We start from the raw sequence: 18,745 nt of genomic DNA on the forward strand, positions 1-18,745 counted from the left end.
CATTGCTAGCCAATTGGTTGGTATATTATTCTCAAGCCTCCCCAGGAAAGGGGGTGAAGGGGCCAAATGGAGAAGTTTAATGGGACTTTGGGGGCCATGATACGTAAATTCCAGTGATTGGGACCTAGTGTTGCAGCAGTCCCTTTTTGCCTACAAGGATATACCACATCCCAGTTTGGGATTTTCACCCTTTGAACTTGTTTATGACCATGAAGTTAAGGGCCCTTTACAGTTGGTAAAGCAGCAATGGGAGGGGGTTACATCTTCTCCAGGAACTAACATTTTGGACTTTGTAAATGACCTGCAAAACACCCTCAAGGACTCTCTAGCCCTGGCTCGAGAAAACATAAAGGATGCTCAACAAGAGAAAAAGGTCTGGTATGATAAACATGCCAAAAAGCGTTCATTCAGAGTAGGTGACCAAGTCATGGTCCTGAAAGCGCTCCAGGCCAATAAGATGAAAGCGTTGTGGGAGGGGCCATTTATGGTCCAAAAATGCCTGGGAGCTGTTAATTACCTCACAGCATTCCCAGACCCTACCCTAAAACCTAAAGTATACCACATTAATTCTCTAAAGCCCCTTTATTCCCGAGAAATCAAGGTTCTCCAGTTTATAGCCCAGGAGAAAAACGATGCTAAGTGGTCTAAAAAAGTCTACTATGGCAGAAAAAGCAACGGTGGCATGGAAGAGGTGAGCCTTTCCATGACCCTTGGGCGTAAGCAGCGACAGCAAATCCAGGAGCTGTGCACCAGCTTTGCACCAATGTTTTCAGACGCCCCAGGATGGACAGAACAGGCGTACCACTCCATTGACACAGGTGATGCTCAACCAATTAGAGCCCAGCCTACCAGATGGCTCCTCGAGCCAAAACCACAATAGAGAGGGAGATCAAGGACATATTACAGATGGGTGTAATCCGCACCTCTGAGAGTGCATGGGCCTCTCCAGTGGTTCTGGTTCCCAAACCAGATGGGGAAATCTGCTTTTGTGTGAACTACAGTAAACTAAATGCTGTAACTCGCTCAGAAAACTATCCAATGCCATGCACAGATAACCTATTGGAGAAACTGGGATGTGCCCAGTTCATCTCCACCTTAGACTTAACTAAGGGGTACTGGCAAGTGCCGCTAGATGACCCAGCCAAGGAAAGGTCAGCCTTCATCACCATGTAGGGCTGTATACATTTAATGTTCTCCCTTTCGGACTGCAAAATGCACCTTCCAAAAATTGGTAGATAACCTTCTGGCTGAATTTGGGGAATTTGCAGTCGCCTTCCTCGACAATATGGCTGTATTCTCAGATTCATGGGCAAAACACCTGGAACACCTCCAAGCTGTCTTCCAGCGCATAAGGGAGGCAGGATTAACCATTAAGGCCAAAAAGTGTCAAATAGGCCTAGACAGGATAACATACATTGAACACCAGGTGGGTCAAGGTACTATCAACACCCTACATGCTAATGTAAATGCTATCCAAAATTGGCCTGTCCCTAAGTCAAAGAAGCAGGTCCAATCCTTCTTGGGCTGGGCTGGGTATTACCGACGATTTGTACCACACTACAGCCAAATTGCCACCCCACTAACAAACCTAACCAGGAAAAAACAGCCAAATGCAAACCTAACCAGGAAAAAACAGCCAAATGCCATTCAGTGGGCTAAGAAGTGTCAGACAGCCTTTAACCGGCTTAAGGTGGCCCTTACATCTAACCCTGTACTGAGGGCCCAGGACTTCAACCACCCATTTGTCATAACCACAGATGCATCCAAGCGAGGTGTAAAAGCAGTTTTAATGCAGGAAGGACCAAATCAACAATTCCATCCTGTTGTGTTTCTTGGCAAAAAACTTTCTAAGAGGGAAAGCCACTGGTCGGTATCAGAAAAAAAAATGTTACTCCATTGTGTGTGCTCTAGAGAAGCTACACCCATATATTTGGGGACATCGGTTCCACCTGCAAACTAACCATGCTACGCTAAAGTGGCTTCACGCAGTCAAAAAAACTGACAAAAAACTTCTTCGGTGAAGTTTAGCTCTTCAAAACTTTAATTTTAAAATACAACACATTTCAGAAGCCTCTAACAAAGTGGCTAATGCACTCTCCTGGGAAGAAGAAAAGGAGGACTTGTGGCACCTTAGAGGCTAACAAATTTATCTGAGCATAAGCTTTCATGAGCTACAGCTCACTTCACCTGGGAAGGTTTCCCAAAATTAGCCGGGTAAAAATGTCCCTGCATTCTAAGTCATCATAGTCCTTAAAATGTAAAAAGTACTGTTTAGTTCTTCATGTAATTATTAGTAAAATTAAAGGTGCATGTATCTTATTAACTCTGTTTCCTAAATCTCCAGGAAGAAATCCCAGCCGGTGTGGACCTGACCTAACCCAGGCTGGCCAGCACCTTCTGTGATTTGGGGGGCATGTGATAAATGAAGGGGGAGGTAATTTCCTTTTATAGACAGCCAGCCAGCCAGTTAGCTATAGAATCCCTTTTGGTGGCTGTTCTCTGCTTGCTTTACCTGTAAAGGGTTAACAATATTCTCCAGGTAAAGAAAAAGGAGTAGGCACCTGACCAAAAAAGCCAATGGGAGGGCTAGAACTTTTTAAAATGTGGGGAAAAAAAAACTTCCCTTTGTTTGTGTGTCTCTCTCTCTCCAGGAAATAGGGGAACAAAGGGCAGCAGGAATGCTGTGTAAGACTTAAACCGAGTATAAAAATTCATCTTTCATACCTAGAAGAAATAATTTGGATAGGGAATGTTTAGTTAGATGTTATCAGGTTTATTTCTTATTTTGGCTTGTGGATCACCTCTGTGCTAACCCCTGATGCTTTTGTTTGCTTGTAACCTTTAAGCTGAACCCCCAAGAAAGCTATTTTGGGTACTTAATTTTTGTAATTGTTTCTTTTGAGATCTAGCAAAAAGCCGAAGTTCCAGATGTATTTCCCCACCCCCTTTTTTTAAAATAAAATTTAACTTTTTTAAGAACAGGATTGGATTTTTGGTGTCCCTTACGGGTTTGTGCATATTGTTTGATTAGCTGATAGCCACAGCTAATTTCCTTTGTCTTCTTTCTCAACTATTCTCTGGAGGCAGCGGGGGGGTGGGGGGGGTTGGGGTGAAAGGGCTTGAGGGTACCCCACAGGGAGGAATTCCCAAGTGCTCCTTCCTGGGTTCAAAGGGGGTTTTTGTATTTAGGTGGTGGCAGCATTTACCAAGCCAAGGTCAGAGAGAAGCTGTAACCTTGGGAGTTTAATACAAGCCTGGAGTGGCAAGTATTAATTTTTAAAATCCTTGCGGGCCCCCACTTCTTGCACTCGAGGTGCCAGAGTGGGGATTCAGCCTTGACACTTGCCCTCGTGATTTTTATCACTCTTACAGACCAAAGGAAGCAAGATAATGATACCTCATTGGCGCTTTTTAGTGAGCTTGGTCTTCTGACTTCAGTTGTTGCCGCAGCTGAATGTCAAGCAAACTTACTTTCTAGAAAAAAGTTATTAAGCATTTGTGTAAGTCATCAGCTCTAGGTTTTGTAGGTTTTTTCTTAATTTAAAGCTTGCAGAAGTTCTCAGGTTGATGGCCCTCAAACTTGAATTATCTACCTACAAAATAAGTGGAGTTTAGTTCATTCTCCATGCTTATTTAATCCTTGATCTATTTGAATCTGCCAAGAAGGATGCCAATTAGCGTAATTTGTGACATTAGATGCTAGGCTGAGACCACCATTGTGTTTCACATAGGTCAGTGGAATGTCCTTGCTTGGTAATAACTTCCTGTCACAGTCAGCCAGAGTGTGATTTTTTAAAAACATATTAATGAAAGGTTTGTGTTCCATTTTCAATCATCAGAACCATCCAGCTTCCAGGGTCCTTTAAGGTTAATGGACCCACCAAACATTTTGGAAAAAAAGCAAAGTTTCAAGAAGTTTGCAGGTCACAACTGTAGGCTATCTTTCTATATCATTATAATAATAAGCCATGACAGTGTGTGAATAAGTAAGCTGCTTGATGCACACTTCTAGGTGCATTCTGGTCTCCTATGATGACCAACAGCCAGCTAATAAACACTCTGAGGTGGTCTATTGCTAAGCAAATATGGCTCATTAATTTTCCATTTAATTTTCAAAATAGTTTTTAAAAAGCTGCATTGTAGGCATTCATATAAATCTTCGTTCTTGCTGAAAAGTAGTTCCTAGCACAAAGTTAAGCATCCATATTCAGTACCTTTATTATTAAATATTTCTCGCAACTCTCTTCTAAGATAAGATTCCTGAACTACTTTGGTGCCTTTTTTCCATTCTAGTCTCCACAAGCCAAGCTGTACTTTAACCCCTCTGTCAGCTTCTCACGTTCTCTTAAAATGTATGTGGAATATTCAGCTAGTCTGTTAGTTCACTGGAATTTGTCTGTATTAAAATAGTGGTTGTTGCTCAACACATGTAAATATAAGCCTTGCTTTGAATTGGTTTGCTTCCTATACTGGCTTTGCATTCTGGCAAAGAGGGAATGGGCAACTAAGGATTTTGTTTGCTTTTTGAGATATAGATCAGGGCTGCAGTTCCTATTTTCCCAAGACAGAATCATACTGTTCTGCATTACCCCATTCAGTTTTTGTAGTGTTGCTGGCATTCTTAAGACTCTACCTTCATCCCTTTAGAGTGGTAAGATTTTTGAGCTTCTCTGTGTAGGGGTCACAATAGGTAGACTAAGTGCCTCCTGCCCTTTCCAGCTATCACCCTCAAGTGTCTAATGCCACAGAAAACAGGTCTACATTGCCTTATATTTAGGACAGACCTGGTGCATAGGAGGATACTATCAGCTGGTAAGCATCCAGTAAGAAAATATTAGACGCTTCTGTCTCATTCATTTTTGTCATGTAAAGTAGTTCATATTCTGTTGAATCATTGATAACAGTGAACCATCAAGCTGTCTGAAATACAAAAGCATAAATCCCCATCCCCCACTCTGGCTGGGACAGCTGAAAGGCAACCACATATCTGCCAGCTGATAACATTTTATTTCAATGTTGTTTTGATGAGCCTGCTGGCATGTTGTAAAAAGCCTACAATGCCTTCCAGGACATCTGGGTTTAGGAGTAATTTTGGTGTTCCTGAAACTCCTACAATGGTACATTACAACAGAGTACATTGGTTTTTAGGTGGAGTTAATTTTTTTTATTCCTTGTTGGCTAATTCATTAAATATCACTGATAGCGTAGTAAGATGACGACACTGCCAGATACATTATATCTTTTCGCTAGATTTGTGACTTAATGAGGGCATTGAGGCTGGCAGGAAAAACTCAGCAGGCTCATTTTTCTCTACATAAGCACACTGCGGTACACTTTTAGGACTTCTGCTTTCTTCCTGGAAGTTGCAGTCACTTGAAATGTAGCGTTAGGCATTAAAATTTCTCTGTTAAAATACATGGGATTCTTCACATCCATCTTTTTACAATACCAGGAACTTAACAGCACTCTGTACTTGGAAAACATTACAAGTGAAAGCTTCTTATTTCTGGCAAAATGCAAAATCTGAGCACAAACCAAATACTATATGCCAAATTCTTATTTCCATGCGATGTTTGATTAATCATTTCCATCATATTCTACATGCTGCTTAATGTTTGTCCATTGAAACTTAAGGTTGAATGAGCAGATGTACATAGCTAAAGAATTGCCCAATGCAGTAAAATAAATAACAAAATAGATAAATGGAGCCTATAAATGGGCTATGAAAACTATATCAAGCTTTTCATTAAAGAAATACTGAAATGAATGTACTCTTGCAAAATAATTTAAGAATAGAAAAACACTTTTGAATTATGCCTAGCACCTATTGCTATGACTTTTAATGACTGTTTCAGCAAGTTTCAGTAAACAATACAGGAGCTCTAATACTCTATTTCTACACTACATTCATATACATATCCTGGACTTGTGCGAATGGTCAATCAGCAGTGTAATGTTCAGATGAAAATAATGGTTCAAACAAAATGGTGGAAACAAGTTCTGAATTGATTAAACAGGAGCCAGGATGAGATCTGTCCCGGTAGCTATCTGTGTAAAGGAGGAACAAAGGGCATAATTGAAAATGTTCTTGTAAATGGAGGTTAAGGTAAGGGAAGTGCTTGGTCAAGATGGGCTATCTTTCAATCCTTAACTTCATCATTGTTTGTTTTATTGTTTAATTTAAAAAAAGTGAAAACTCCTTCAGTGGCTTTGCATCTGATCAAGGCCTGAAGGTTCATCTATGTACTTGAATCATTGTTGTATCTTTCATGGATAAATTTGCCTCTTACTCTGTCCCTGAATAAGACAGTTCGATTCCTCAGGAAACAGGGTAAGAGTCAGGCCGCACTCGGAGACTAGAAATCAGAGATAGCACCAGGCTGGAGTCAGGATCAGAGTCAGCCTGAGGTCAGCGACTGGAGATCAGAAGATGAGGTGAGGTCTGGAGTTGCAGCAGGCCGGAAGTCTGTGTGGTTGCCTAGACAACATCCTGGGGCATCCTCCAGGGTTAAATAGTGCACTTGGCCAATCAGAGAGCTGCAAGGTACTGTCACTCCAGGTCCTTTGGATGGTATTTCTTGCAGTGCCTATTCTCTCGCCCTGTCCTCGAGGTTAATAACACTCTTCTGAAATCTGAGATGCTGTTATTTGAAGCTACTCCTTGGACAATCTTTGAACATTAATCATATATGTGTAGGAGTAGACTTCAGGTTCATGAGACTGTTTACAGAATTGCAGTGAAGTTACCAGACTTCAGGTTGTATCTCTTCAATATTTAATGACTACCTTACTGTTTGCTTGTTTTTTTAACTCTTTTGTGCTTGGACAAATTTTGTGGATAAAAATATCTTTCACTGAGGTAGCTGTTTGAGTTTTGCACTCCTATTAATGTGTGAATATAAGTGAGCAATTACTTGCAATAGCAAATATAAACCCTAATTCCTTTTCTGATAATAGAAATAATTAGCTATGCTATTCAGAGATGGAACTAAGAGGTATAAATGCAGAAGTTGTATGCCAGTAACATTTTACTAGAAAAAGATAAAGTTACTTGGAGAAAACTTAATTCTATGCTTAAAGATGGAAATTAATGCCTTAAAAGATTGGATTACAATACTATTGACAGTTTATGTGTACAAATGCTGTGGGAGTTCCTCCCCTGCCAATACACAATCTTGAACTTCAGGGCCTTAGCTATTTTAGTTTCACATATCTTCTGATCAGGGGTTTCTGACTCAGCCCTGGTCTACACTGGGTGGGGATCGATCTAAGTTACAGAACTTCAGCTATGTGAATAATGTAGCTGAAGCTGACGTACTTAGATTGACTTACCATAGTGTCTCCACCGCAGTGAGTCGACTGCTGCCTGCCCCCCGTCAACTTTGCCTGGGCCTCTCGCAGCACTGGAGTACAGGAGTCGACGAGAGAGCGCTCGGGGGTTGAGTTATCACGTCTAGACTAGACGCGATAAATCTATCCCCGCTGTATCGATTGCTGCCCGCCGATCCGGCGGGTAGTGAAGATGTACTCTCAGACACATCATACAGTAGTTTGTAGCTGCTGTAAGGATGCAGAGCCTGGGATGGCTGATGTTCCCACAGCATCACCAGGAAGCCATGCAGAGCTACAGTCAGGGAGCACTGTGGAGAATAGACACTGCAGGAAGTACCAACCGAAGGATGTAGAGTGACAGTACCTTGCAGCCCTCTGATTGGCCAAGTGCACTATTTAACCCTGGAGGGTGTCCCAGGAAGTTATCTAGGCAACCACACAAACTTCTGTTCTGCTGCAACTCCAGAGCTCACCTCATCTTCTGATCTCCAGTCTCTGAACTCAGGCTGACTGATCCTGACTCCAGCCTGGTGTTACCTCTGGTTTCTGGTCTCTGACTCTGTCCTGACTCTTGCTTATTGAACTTGGTTCTACTGATTCCTCTGTCCCGGCTCACCGACTCCCTTGACATGTGGACCCTGGCCCATCTGTGACTGCTAGGCTAGACCACCTATACCCTGGTCGCTTATAGCTATAGGTATGTGGGTCCCATGAACAAACTATCGCAATCCATTTTGTTAACCTAGCATTAAAAACAAACAAATGGATAGCAAGTACTGAGACAGCAGTGGAGAGGTATTAGAAGAATAGGAGGCTACAGCTGGCTTGTTACAGGAACTTGAAATAAAGCACTAATACACTTTTTAACAAAATTGAGACATGTCTAGAGATTTAAAAAGCTTCCCTCTCTTCCCCACCCCATAAAGCTGTCTTTGATTTGATGTATATATCTTCTGCATTTCATATTGCTCCAAGCATGAAGAAGTGTGGAAAAAAATGGGTATTTTGCAAGGCATTAATATAAACATGAATTTCATGGTGGGAGGGAGGGAAGGAACTTACAGAAAATAGGAAAACCTGTTGTTCTCTATAAATACATCTAAATGATTGTAACAGCCTCAGTTAATTCTAAAATTAAAGATAAACTTAGGAAGAACAAATGCTTTAACTAAGCAGTATTCAGAGCTAATAGCTCCACCTCTCAGCTTCATGGAAAACATGTTTGTTTTAAAATAATTGCTGCAAAATGTCTCAGGCTGGTTGCAGCCAGAGGGATGTTTTTTTAAATGCATATACCAACACCTCGGGTATTTGGTATTTTAAAATCATCATAAAGGAAAACTGGGCAAAGACAAGACAATAAATCTCCTAGGAAAAATACAAAACATAATGGGGAAGGTGGGAGATGATATAAAACTGCAAAACAATAGTCCCACACTGGCAAGATTTGACAGGTTACTTTCAAATGCTGCATAAAAATGGAACCTGTTGTATTATATTTTCTTTTAAGCATAGTGGAGCTGTAAAGCTAGGCAGATATTGTTATAGAATTGTAATTTATAATCAGCCTGGTAACTTTACACATTACAGGAAGAAGGCTCTGTTTGACTGGTGAACACTGTAAGAAAACCTTTGAAGAAATCAAAAGTAAAAATAATCAAGTATTTACATGTTTGGCAGGACACTCTTGTTCAGATGTATAGTCACTCCATCCAGTTGACAAAGGTTATGCTTGTCACTGGAAGGCAGCCATTTTTCCAGGAAGTAGTTAACAAACTAGAGTTCAAAACTCATTAACTCCTCTTGTCCTTACTAATCCTTTATGCCCCTTCTCCCTTCCCCTTAGAAACTGTCAAGGTTTCCAATGCTCCTAGTTCATTTCATACTGTACGTGTCATAGAAACACTGTTCATTGACAGGCCAAGAGGAACCAAAATTATTGCTAGAAGGCTCCTTATACAAATTATCAGATGAAAAGTCTTTCTATTGCTCATTCTCTACCTGCTCCCCTCAAGGGAAAAGGGATTGAGGAAAGCCAGAGTCCATAAAGCCAGGAATTTTTTGACTAGCAGAGGGAAGAGAATGCTGTCTTCTTTCATCTGTGCCCTATCCCACTCCACAAGTACAATGAATGGAGAGGGCTGTCAATGATGGTTAGACCCCCATTAACTGCCATAAAGAAAGCAACCAAGAAATCCTCCAGTCAGTTGTATAGCAGCTAAGGCAGGGGTGGGCAAACTTTTTGGCCCGAAGTCCACATCTCGGTATGGAAATTGTATGGCGGGCCAGGAATGCTCACAAAATTGGGGGTTGAGGTGCAGGAGGGGGTGAGGGCTCCAGCTGGGGGTGCGGGCTCTGGGGTGGGGCTGGGGATGAGGAGTTGTGGGTGCAGGAGGGTACTCTGGGCTGGGACTGAGAGGTTCAGAGCGTGGGAGGGGGATCGGGGCTGGGGCAGGGGGTTGGGGCACAGGAAAGGGTTAGCGGTGCAGACTCCAGGCGGCGCTTACCTCAAGCAGCTCCCAGAAGCAGCGGTATGTCCCCCATCCAACTTCTATGTGGAGGCGCGGCCAGGCAGCTCTGTGCGCTGCCCCGTCCGCAGGCACCGCCCCTGCAGCTCCCATTGACTGCAGTTCCTGGCCAATGGGAGCTGTGGGGGTGGTGCTTGGGGTGGGGCAGCGTGCAGAGTCCCCTTGCTGGCCTTATGCATAGGAGCCAGAGTGGGGACATGCCACTGTTTCCAGGAGCTTCCCCTGACCCCGCTCCTCGGCTGGAGCAGGGCAAGTCCCGAACTTCGCTACTTGGCGGGAGCTCGAGGGCTGGATTAAAACATCTGGAGGGCCGGATGTGGCCCCCGGGCTGTAGTTTGCCCACCCCTGAGCTAGGGGGACTATGCTGTGCAGTGGTGATTCTCTGCATGTCATCTACTACACCCTTTAGAACTGGATAACCTGTATAACACTGCACATGCAGCAACTTTTGTCTATTCAGGTGACGGGGAACTTGCTTCAGAGACTCACTTGCCTGCCTCACATGAGTTTTGGGTCTTCTTGGCTTCATTGCCCCCTCTGCATCATATGAAATGAAGGAACATTAGGCCCTAAAAACATACTTTGTAACCTATGTATACAAAGCACTTAACTCCATTGCATGTCAGTGACTAAAGTGGTGGTCCTTTAAATTACCTTCCATGCAGCCGTTCCAGTTAGTACTGGTAAATATTAAACAAGCATAGCAATCATGTCTGAGTTTATACTCTCTATTGAAGCTTTAACTTGGGCCTTATGGATAACAAGTAGATAAGAATAAGTAACAATATTACTTGAATATTTATTTATTTTTTTTAAGAAAAAAAGAGTGATTACCAGAGAGATCTGCCAGCTTCCAAATAAGCGAATAAAACCATGACAGCCTTATTGTAACTGCAGTCAGATGTATATATCTGAAGCAGAGAACAAGGCATTCTGTGTGGGTGATACTATTCTAGGACTTGGGCTCTTACTGCAGTGCATTTCTGGAGAAAGGTTTTTTTCATTGAAAGAGTTAATTTTATTTCCCTTCTTCCTATTTGCAGTAATGTTGACATAGATTCTGAAAATCCTCTACTCACCTTTAAAGTATATTGTTCACCTGGTCAGCATTCTTTACTGTGATAAAACAATCTCTATCATCAAATGCAGTGCTTGAACTCTTGTCAGATTATCATTCCTGTATATCCTTCATGATTAATAGTGTTCTCACTGCTTTTAATAACTTAATCATAAAGGTGCTAAACAAAAACTTATTCTATGTTCTATAGGATTGCTACATAGCCGGTGTATCACTTTCTCTGGTGTATGGTCTTGATTTTCACTGGTAGAACTCCTCACATTAAGCAGACCTCCTTGTATTTAAATAATACAAGGCATTAGATTTGAACCCACAAAACCCAAGAAAACTTAGTTAACCCTGATATGCCAGTTTTATCAAAGCCCCCTTTTTCTATCTGAGTTGCACACCAGTAGGCAATGTGACCGCTCACTAGATAAACACTTATCTGTCAATATATAGAGTCTCTTTTTCTCTCGAGAAATATTCTATGTGGAAGATGTCAGTGCTGCTTCAGATAATTGTGTTCCTGAGAGCTGCTCAGCATCTGCCACTTGGCATCTTTGAGGTGTTTGAGCACTTGCAATGTGGAATTTTGCATGAACTGGTGGTCACTACTTCCCAGGATCATACCCTGTTTCACTGAAAGATCAGCCAAGTGCATCAAAATGAATATAAGCACAGACCTCACTTTTATTCAGTCATAAAAACTTCTACCTATTAAAAAGAAATTGAGATAGAGGAGATATATTGTGGAACATCAGCATACTACAGAACAGTGTTACAAATCCACGTAGTATGACTGTGTAAGTGTTACATTATTGTCTAATGATGGTACAATTGCTGTCTTGGTGTTTGGCTTATATAAATGGAATGAGAATTTGGAAAGGCCATGTTTCCTAAGGGGTGTGGTTTTGCTTACTCTTAGTTCAGCAGCCTCTGTGTCAGGGAATACAAAACTGCATCACTTAATGATAATAGTGGTACCATGAGTGGTAGGCTTTTCCATTAGATTGTTCTGAAGCAGTCAGGCAAGATGACTGTACAGTAGCTGTAGCTTCCTCCCTATCTCCCTCATGGGTACATTATGATGGAAATGGGTTAATGGTTATTTTCATTGTGGCATTCAATGATCATGGCCTCTGTCCTATGATGTTGAAAGCTAATGAGTTAGCTAGTTGATGGAGGGTTTCGACGACAGTTAAAAAAAATCTCAGTCGACATTTCAAACACAGTTGTTTTGCTTCAATGTTCTAACTGGTTTCTGATTCTCTTCTTTACTTTCAGTAGTCTACTTTCAGGCTGTAACTGAAAGTCAATTCTGAATCCCAAAGGATGATAACTGAATAAGGAAAACAATCCTATTGTGGAGACAGTTTCTCACTACACAGCAGCCAATTCTATTGGCTTTTTGTAATTTACTTCCTTCTGCAGCATGACTGGCATGTATAAGTGGCTGTAACCCAATAAAACATGCAGATTTAGTTATATTGGCACACAAGACAGCTTGGGTGTGTAGAGCAGCAACTGCAAAGTTGGCATCAGGATCACATGACTTTGTCAAGAAATGAATGGATCGTTAGACTAGGAAATGCAGGCATGTGCATGTTACGTTTAGCTTTCTTGCTGCTCCTGCTATCCACCCTTGGGCTTGCCACTATGTTATGCAGAGTTAAAAATTCAAGAATCATCATTTCCTGTCAGCAAATAGGTCAGCAGGGATCAGGAGCTGGAATAACATAGATGCAAGGAAGGAAAGTTTGCTAATTTGAGCTGAGCCCCAAAATGATATCAATTGGATTTCTGGTTTCATACACACATAGCTCCAGTTGTAGTTTAAAGAATAAGTGATGTGATACTGTAAAATCATTTCCTTAACTTCACAATAATCACTGAACAACCGGAATCACTTGAAACATTTGTCAGCTAATGACTAGAGTAAGACCACTTAAAATAATTAGATCATTTAGGGAAAAATTAAATTAATGAGGTATAATCATACCATTGTACAAGCAGTTTACAGTCCTATGGTTCTTTTTAATATACATAATTATGGCCTCAATTCACAACAAACTGGTATTTAAAGTGCTAAAATATTTTCTGCAGATTTAGAAGCCTAACAACACAAACAGGTCACAAAATATTATTGTTACAATTATATGGTATTGTGATAGTTTATATTAGTGTTTCAGAGTTCAAGACCCCATTAGACTAAAGTATTTTGTGATTTCTCTGCTTCAAGACTTCCATATTAAGTATGAACCAATGGATTTTTAACTACAAACATAATGGAAATACTGCATTAAAAAGTTCTGAAGAACTAATTTGTTGTAAACCAGGTAAGAAATACTCTGAGTTCAAGGTGCTGGATGACTAGAGTCCTGCATGGATACAAAATTTGCACCTGCATTATATCTGTGATTCACAAAAATGGTCCGTGGCTATCCGTGGATTTGCGGGACTCTATGGATGATCTTTCTGTTTGTTTTTTTTTGTAACTGATGAAAGAAATTTCACATAAGGAGTGTTTGGGGCATAAACAGTATTAAGACATTTTAAATTGACAAGCAATTGTGATGATTCATTCTTATTGCTACTATCCTAGATAGAGCAGAGGTCTTGATATTTTTCCATGCTTCTTTCTTCAGAGATGATCAAAATTTGATTTCAGGGCTGGAAGTCAATTGCAGGGTCTGTCAGTCTGTGTTGCTATGACCCTGTCAGAGCTGCCAAATTAACAGTAATGTGGGTGAAGGGAGCAGTTTATCAACACTTTTCTTCCCCCCACTCTGTGGGTCAGCAAAAAACAGTCCTATATGTGGTCTGAAGTTCCATCACCCACTGAGGTGTTACTGATTGTTTGTGGCTGGTTCCTCAGTTTAAAGTGAGGAAATGACTCCTAATTGCATTGCTGTGTGTGGGAAATCCAATTTTCAAGTTGTCTGTGAGCAGCTACTATCCTGTAGTTAGACAAAATCATATTCTGCCTCTTAAGACAAGATTTGGGATGATTTAGACTCCCTGAGGTGATGAGGCAAAGCATTCCACCCTGGATGAATTCCTTAAGAAGTCAGGAAGGGGAAGTGGCTGCTTATGCAAGAACACCTGCCCTTCTTCTGCTTTATAATTCAATGACCTGAGTTAGCATATTACTTGTGAAAGCCAACTCAATGGAAGGTGAAAGGAATTAATGGAAAACGGAGCCCATGTTACCACAGAGAAATACAACATCGAACTCATTGGACAGCCCTTAATGAAGTCCATCTCTTTGACAATTTCATGAAGAGCCTGGAACAAGCCTTCAGGACTTTTTCATAGTAACAAGAGCTTGGCAGCACATGAAACAGTATAGCCATGAGGCATTAGGTGCAATATTTGGGACCCTTGTGACCATCCTATAATTAACTGCCATTGTACTGATGCTGTCCATGCAGATTGCTGTATCCTGTTCCCACTGAATGACGAAATCTTGAAATGTCTCTAAAATACATTCTCCTCTTGTGTATCCTGGCACAGCTTTCCAAAAGAGCAAATCTGCTTCAGTAGCACCATCAGAACCATATTAGACATATGTTGGTAGCAGTGTAGGACCAGAGACACTATTTTTTTTAGTGTAATTGAAGGCTGCTATCAAATCCCCCCTCACTCTTCTCTTCTGCAGAATAAATAACCCCAGTTCCCTCAGCCTCTCCTCATAAGTCATGTGCCCCAGCCCCCTAATCATTTTTGTTGCCTTCCGCTGGACTCTCTCCAATTTGTCCACATCCATTCTGTAGTGGGGGGACCAAAACTAGACGCAATACTCCAAATGTGGCCTCACCAGTGCCAAATAGAGGGGAATAATCACTTCCTTCGATCTGCTGGCAGTGCTCCTACTAACACTGTCCAATATGCCATTGGCCTTCTTGGCAACAAGGGCACACTGCTGACTCATATCCAGCTTCTCGCCCACTGTAATCCCCAAGTCCTTTTCTGCAGAACTGCTGCTTAGCCAGTCGGTCTCCAGTCTATAGCGGTGCATGGGATTCTTCCTTCCTAAGTGCAGGACTCTGCACTTGTCCTTGTTGAACCTCATCAGATTTCTTTTGGCCCAATACTCCAATTTGTCTAGGTTACCTTAGACCCTATTGCTACCCTCCAGCATAGCTACCTCTCCCCCCAGCTTCGTGTCATCTGTGAACTTCTTGAGTGTGCAATTCATCCCATCATCCAGATCATTAATAAAGATGTTGAACAAAACCGGTCCCAGGACCAACCGCTGGGGCACTCCACTTCATACTGGCTGCCAACTAGACATCAAGCCATTGATCGCTACCCATTGAGTCCGACAATCTACCCAGCTTTTTATCCACCTTATATTCCATTCATCCAATCCATACTTTTTTAACTTGCTGGCAAGAATACTGTGGGAGACCGTATCAAAAGCTTTGTTAAAGTCAAGATTTATCACATCCACCGCTTTCCCCGTATCCACAGAGCTAGTTATCTCATCCTAGAAGGCAATCAGGTTGGTGAAGCATGACTTGCCCTTGGTGAATCCATGTTGACTGTTCCTGATCGCCGCCTTCTCCTCCAAGTGCTTCAAAATGGATTCCTTGAGGACCTGCTCCATGATTTTTCCAGGCTGACCAGTCTGTAGTTCCCCAGGTTCTCTTTCTTCCCTTTTTTAAATATGGGCACTATATTTGCCTTTTTCCAATCGCCCGGGACCTCCCCCGATCGCCACGAATTTTCAAAAATAATGGCCAATGGCTCTGCAATCACATCAGCCAACTCCCTCAGCATCCTTGGATGCATTAGATCTGGACCCATGGACTTGTGCATGTCCAGCTTTTCTAAATAGTCCTTAACCTGTTCTTTCACCACTGAGGTCTGCTTATCTACTCCCCATGCTATGTTGTCCAGTGCAGTATTCTGTGAGCTGCCTTTGTTTGTGAAGACCAATACAAAAAAAGCATTGAGTACTTCAGCTTTTTCCACATCATCTGTCGCTATGTAGCCTCCCGCATTCAGTAAGGGTCTCACACTTTCCCTGACCACCTTCTTGTTGCTAACATACCTGTAGAAACCCTTCTTGTTATCCTTCACATCCCCTGCTAGCTGCAACTCCAATTGTGCTTTGGCCTTCCTGATTATACCCCTGCATGCTCTAGCAATATTTTTATACTCCTCCCTAGTCATCTGTCCAAATTTCTACTTCTTGTAAGCTTCCTTTTAGAGTTCAAGCTCACCGAAGATTTAGCTGTTAAGCCAAGCTGGTTGCCTGCCATATTTGCTATTCTTTCTGCACTTCGGGATGGTTTGTTCCTGTGCCCTCAATAAGGCTTCTTTAAAATATAGCCAGCTCTACTGGACTACTTGCCCCCTCATATTAGCCTCCCAGGGGATCCTACCCATCAGTTCCCTAAGGGAGTCTAAGTCTGCTTTTCTGAAGTCCAGGATCTGCATTTTGCTACTCTCTTTTCTTCAGCATCCTGAACTCAACCACCTCATGGTCACTGCTGCCTATGTTGCCACCCACTTCTACTTCCCCTACCAATTCTTTCCTGTTTGTAAGCAGCAGGTTAAGAGGACCCCTAGTTGGTTCCCCCAGCACTTGTACCAGGAAGTTGTCCCCAACACTCTCCAAAAACTTCTGGATTGGTCTGCATTGAATCACTAGCTGGCTTCATGGGTTTAAAAGAACAGCATGGCCTTAAAGGGACACACCATTACAGGATTTATATTTCATACCAAACTCATGTTAAAAATTGGAAAATTTAGCAAAAATAATAAATCAATACATTTAAATGACTTCCCCCGTCTCCTTGGAATCATCTGTGATGCTCTGTGCAACCCATAGATAGCAGGGAAACCTATTTTGCACCATTTTTATATTGTGAGAACATAGAGGAAATACATAATGGAATGACTTATTTTCAGAATTGCACTTAATGGAGAAGCTAGAACGAAAACTGTGGAACAGCTACCTATTGCTACACAAACAAAGAAGATGTATTCCATCCTCTGTATGTATGAATACGAATTATGCATTCATCAATAGAGGGAAGAATGTAGTGTGGCTCTTTATACTGCATGTAAATTCAACCTGCTCATCTCTTTTCAAAAGTTAACCTTGGTTTTGTTACACATTTATTTGTTCCCTTTATGATGTAGTATTTGATCTTTCAGTCATGTTACAATTACTTAAAAGACAAAGACAACAGCTTGCAGACAACTTTACTACATTCTTTGTGGTGTATGTACTTTGAAAATCACAGCATATCTTCTTCTTGAATGGAGATGGATAATTAGATGCTAGAGATGGAGTCCATACTGGCAAGTGTGAGGCTGTTGGGCTAAATCAAAACTCCAGATAGAACTTTTGTTGTATATGTGTTCATTCAAAAATCTGATTCTAACTTTGTGATTTCTTTTGATATTGATCCAATCAGCAAGTCAATTTCCGATATTTCTGAAAACAAAGAGTGAAGGGCTTACTATCCACTTCCTATTATACATCATTTATTTAAAACTCATTACTACATGCGAGTGATCTAGTGTCATTTTGTAATATAGTTAGCTCACTTACCACTTCATACGTGTTATATGAAAATAACGAGTGGCATTTTTCTTTCAGAACCAAGCGTGATAAAAATTGGGGGAGAGTTCTTCCAAAACCGGGAAACAAATTGCTTAATTTTCTGCATAAGCACAGTATTTGTAAGATGGAGCATGTCAGTGTTTTCAATTTGAGGAATAATGAGGTTCCAGTTAGAGCTGGTCAAAAACATGGGTTTTTCTTTGGAAAATTTCGAATTTGGCAGAAATTTTAAATACAGAAGAATGTTGACTTAAAAATGCTGCTCCAATGCTTCATAGGAATAGTGCCTCAAGCTCTTGTTCTCCTTTAGCAGTCAGCCTCCTTGGTCAGACTATGTCTGCCATAATGCTTCATTGTCTCGACTGTTGAAGAGGGGAGTTTGTGCACCATGGGAGTGCCTGGCTAGGGAGTCCAGCCCATATAGCTGACTTGAAACATGGGCAGCAAGTCAGAAACTGTGGCACCAGTTCCAAATAAAAATATTTTATTTTCAGGCATCCAGTTTTTTTAATGAAAAAGTAAATTTTTCTATAGAAAGCGGATACCTTTTATGAACAACTTAGTTTAGTTGAAAAATCTGTTTCCTATTTAAAAAACGGTTTTGACTGAGAAGTTTTGAGCAACCTTAGTTCTAGTATATTTATCTATAGCAAATTTTCTGTACTATGTATGGCTCATTCCACTGCACATCATAATTTCTATAAATGTACTCGTGATTACCTCAAGTAATTGCATCCTGTATAATGAATATAGGGAGCAGTGGCCACACTAGATATATTGTTATAGACATATGAAGGAAACTTGAACCCCGATGCCTTTTAGCAAAATGAACTTTAAACTACAGTACCATGCATATATTTGGACAAAAGCTAATCTTTGGAAGCATTTTTAAAGCCATAAAGCTGTGTATATTTTCAGAGAAGTTTACCCTCCTAGTAATAACCTGGATGATTTGCTTGAACCAAAGCCATGGATCAGAACCACAAAAAATGGGTTAAGTTTAGGATCCAAAGCAGAGTTCTGTGATTGGTTTCCATCTTAAGTTTTAAATATGACAAATGTGAACTATGGTCCTGATCCAGCTCAGCACTTCAGCATGTGGTTAATATTAAGCACATAAGTAGTTCCACTGAAGCTTATTTTAGCTGACTTTCAGTTTTTGTCTTGTCTCCTTTTTTCCTAAAGTAGTTTGAAACTGACATTTATTACAAGTTGCACTGAAAGCCTCTTACTCTTTCCATGCAA

The sequence above is a fragment of the Chelonia mydas genome, chromosome 9 (genome assembly GCF_015237465.2).
Source record: "Chelonia mydas isolate rCheMyd1 chromosome 9, rCheMyd1.pri.v2, whole genome shotgun sequence".
NCBI classification, from domain to species: Eukaryota; Metazoa; Chordata; order Testudines; family Cheloniidae; genus Chelonia; species Chelonia mydas.